Source organism: Lipotes vexillifer, unplaced genomic scaffold (assembly GCF_000442215.2).
Source record: "Lipotes vexillifer unplaced genomic scaffold, Lipotes_vexillifer_v1.1 scaffold1788, whole genome shotgun sequence".
Classification (NCBI taxonomy): domain Eukaryota; kingdom Metazoa; phylum Chordata; class Mammalia; order Artiodactyla; family Lipotidae; genus Lipotes; species Lipotes vexillifer.
The window spans coordinates 48,760-52,535 of NW_006777232.1; positions in this window are offsets into that span (position 1 = coordinate 48,760).

Below are 3,776 nucleotides of genomic sequence, written 5' to 3' on the forward strand. Positions count from 1 at the left end.
CCCCCCGGCAGGATCAGGTGTCAGGTTTGTACACTTGCTCAGCAGTTCCCCGACTGGGGCTGACAACATCTGGACACTTAGGAGGGAGGGGCGGAGGCCTGGGCGTGGGGCTGGGAAGAACTCTCTGATGAGGCAGAGGAAAGAGACCTGACTGCCGAGCTCAGAGGTGGGAAAGGAACACGGGCCCTGAGACCAAGAGTGTGGATTTGGGGGAGCGTGGAGGCCAGAAAGGGGGTTGTCTGCCCGGGAACTGCCCTGACAGTTGTCTGGTCTGTGGGCGTGGCCAGTCCTCTCCAGCCGCCGCCGCCGGCTTTCCTGCCAAACGTTCCTCACCAAGAGGGTCTCCCAGCTCCTGGGTGATGCTGCCCAGACCTGCTCAACGCCCAGCGCCACCACCCACCGTTTTGGCCAGTCTTTGCGGTGGCTGGTCTTTGTTCGGCTCCAGGATGGCCCGCCTTCTAGTTGGAGCCGCAGAGCAAATGCAGTGCCAGTCACCAGCCACCATGTGTGCCCGGAACCAGCAGCTCTGGGACCCCAACACTCGAGCACGTTCTGGCTGTGGGGTCAGATGGGGGGGATAGCCTTTGGCTTGCATTTTCTGCGGTCCCCTCCTGCACCCCCTTTTCCTTTGTGACGTTGAGCTTTCCTTGTTGACTGGTTCAAGCTCTCTATGTGTTAATGATATGAGCCCTGAGTCACGTCTTGCTACTATTTTTTTGCCCCGCTTTGTCACCTGTGTCTTGACTTTGGGGTTTGGGGTTCGTGTTGGCCAGGCATACGATTTTAGTGTTTGTGTCATCAGACTTTCCAGGCTTCTCCTAGTGGCTTCTGGGGCTTCTCGTCGGTTTGTTTGCTTCAGACTGACTTGGAGTGGTCTTCTCCATTTAAAATTATCGTGTATTAGTTACCCATTGCTGCATAACAGGTTACCCCAATCGTAGCACCTTAACACAGCCAACCGTCGTAATCTCCTGCGTGTGTGAAGGACAGGACTCTAGAAGGCTTGGCTGGGGCCTTCTGGCTTGGGGTCCATCACAGGCTGTGGTCGAGGCCTCCACTGGGGCCACAGCCCCATGGTCTGCCTAGGGTGTGGGGATGGGCGGGGGCAGCTCTGCTTCCAAGATGGCTCGCGTGGCTGTGGCAGGGCCTCGGGCCTCCACACCGGGCCTCTCCCTAGGGGTGCTCAGGGTGGGGCTTCGCCAGAGCCCACGACCTAGCACAGAGCAGCCTCGAGATAGACGCCTCAGTGTTTCTCTAAGAACTTCACCTCGAAGTGACACCCCCTCACCTCTGCTGTATTTTTATGGCTTACACGGGTCAACCCAGGAACAGCGGAGGAGGGGACGGTACCCGCTAGGGCGTAGCTTGTTCGCATTCGTGGCGGATGAGAAGGCTCCAAGGAGTGTCCTCGCTCCTGAATCTGTGTGCGGGACTCCTGGTCCGCACAGGCCCCTTGGGAATGCATCCTTTGTCTGAGCGGGGGTGGCAGGTTCCAGCCCGGGACCCAGACAGGCAGGGCCTGTGTTTGCAAGGGCAGAGTGAGTGGGTTTTCACCTTTAAACGGTTGCAGGCAAAACACACAAAAAGCCAGAGAAAGAGGGCCTTCCCTGGTGGCGCACTGGTTAAGAATCCGCCTGCCCATGCAGGGGACACGGGTTCGAGCCCTGGCCTGGGAAGATCCCACGTGCCGCCGAACAGCGAAACCCGTGCGCCACAGCTACTGAGCCCGTGAGCCTGAACTACTGAAGCCCATGTACCTAGAGCCCGTGTTCCGCAACGAGAGAAGCCACCGCAATGAGAAGCCCGCGCACCGCAACTAGAGAAAGCCCGCGCGCAGTGACGAAGACCCACCACAGCCAAAAGTAAATAAAATTTTAAAAACAAAAGTTAAAAAAAAAAAAAGCCAGAGGAAAGAAAGAACATGTGACAGGACCCCAGCATGGCCCACAAAGCCAGCGGTGCGTGCCCTCTGCCCAGGAGTTTGCAGCCCTGATGGGAGTCCAGGCTAGTTGCGCTGCCATGGGCGCGGGGGCCAGCCGGAAGCGCTTTCTCATCACAGCAGCCCATCCACTGCCAGGGCCAGGCAAGTGCGCACCCAGGCCTGGGCCCCAGTGCTCCCCGACCTCCAAGGTCCCCGCCCCCTCTCCTTCTCAGTGGGGTGGGGGCGGGGGCAGCTACCTTGCCTGAGGCTGGGGTGGCCTCTCTGTGCCCATAGGTGCAGGCCCTCCTCTCCCAGCTCCTCTCCCCACCCCGCCAGCCTCCCACCATGCAGCTGGGAAGTGGGTAGGGGCAGGGAGCAGAGAGGGGTGGGCCCCATTGTGAGGGTGCAGGCTGGCGAGCCCCTGTCCTCAGTGACCATGCCAGGTAGCCCCGGGCTGGGCTGTGATGGCTCTGCAGTGGCAGGCGCCAGCCCGGGGTGGCAGCCGAGTGTCCCTTTGGTCCCAGGAAGGAGCTCCCACTGTGGCCAAGGGAGTGGTGCCCGCCTCATCCTTCTTGCCTGGGAGTCAGACGTGACTCCCTGATGACACGCTTGGTGGCTCTGAATTTGTCACGCAGGTTCTGTGGGCGGTGAGTGCCTTTCCTGTTGGCTCTCGCTGCTGGGCAACGCCGGGGCCCTTGGCGACAGCTCCCCGGCCCCGTCCGAGGCCGCCACACACTTCTTGGACCCCAGGACCGTGGGTGTCGGGAAAGCCGGGCTCTCTGTCTCCGTCCCAGGAGCAGAGGCCGAGGCCGAGGCCGTGCTTGCTGGGCCCGGCCTCGTGGCTGTGGTGGTGGCTGCCGGGGACACCCTCTGGCCGCGATGTGGGGCCGCAGGGTCCTGGGGCTCCAGGAGACGCTTGGGCCCGCTGCAGCCCCACACTCCTGGGCCATCTGACTGTCCCCCTAAGTAGAGCCACCTTCCAGTCCCTCAGCCCTGGGCAGAAGGCACGGCAAGGCGGGCCCGGCTTCCCTGCAGTCTTCCCTCTGAGGCGGCCTGCCCACGGGGGCCCAGGGCACTGCGTGGGCGCTGGTCCTCCCTTGCCCGAAGGAGCTCTTCCTAGCGGCCTGCTCTGTGGATGGGCGTAATCAGGGCGGCGGCCAGGCCCTGTCCCCACCCGGCCGCCACCCACCTGCAGTGTTCATCCTTGGCCCTCACCCTCTCCGCCCGCCCGAGGACCTGGGTGCCTCCCCACACTGAGCACGGCGTCAGTACCTGGCCCGTCCTCAGTAGGTGCTCCGACCCAAGGGCAGTCCCCCAGCCCCGCCCATTGTTTAGCGCTTTCCTCAGTCCTGCTCCCCTGGCTGCGGCCTCGCTGGGCTTGTGGGGACCTTCCAGACACACACACACACACACACACACACACACACACACACTCCCATCACTGGCTTCATCGGAGTTCCTGGGGGGTGTGGAGGTGGCTGCCCTGGAGCGCCCTGGCCCTGCGCCCTGGAGTTGGGTGAGGCCGCCCGTGCTGGGGGCCTGCACGGGAATCCCAAGGGTCTCCAGACTACTGTCTCCCTTGTTGAAGTGCTGGGGCTCCCTCACTGTCGGGTGGGCGGCAGTCCCATCCTGAGGGGCCGGTGCTCCCCTTTCCTCAGCGGGGTCCCTCCCATCCTCCTGGGGGAGCGTGCAGCAGGGAGGGTCGGGTGCAGAGGTGTGGCCAGAGCAGGGGTGGAGGCTGGCCGTGGGGTGTGGGTGGTCAGCTCCACCATCCCCCTGCCCTGCCCTGCCCGCAGCTGGACCTGCAGGATGGGGGGCTGCTCCCAACTGGGGCGACCAGCCACCCCCCCCCCCC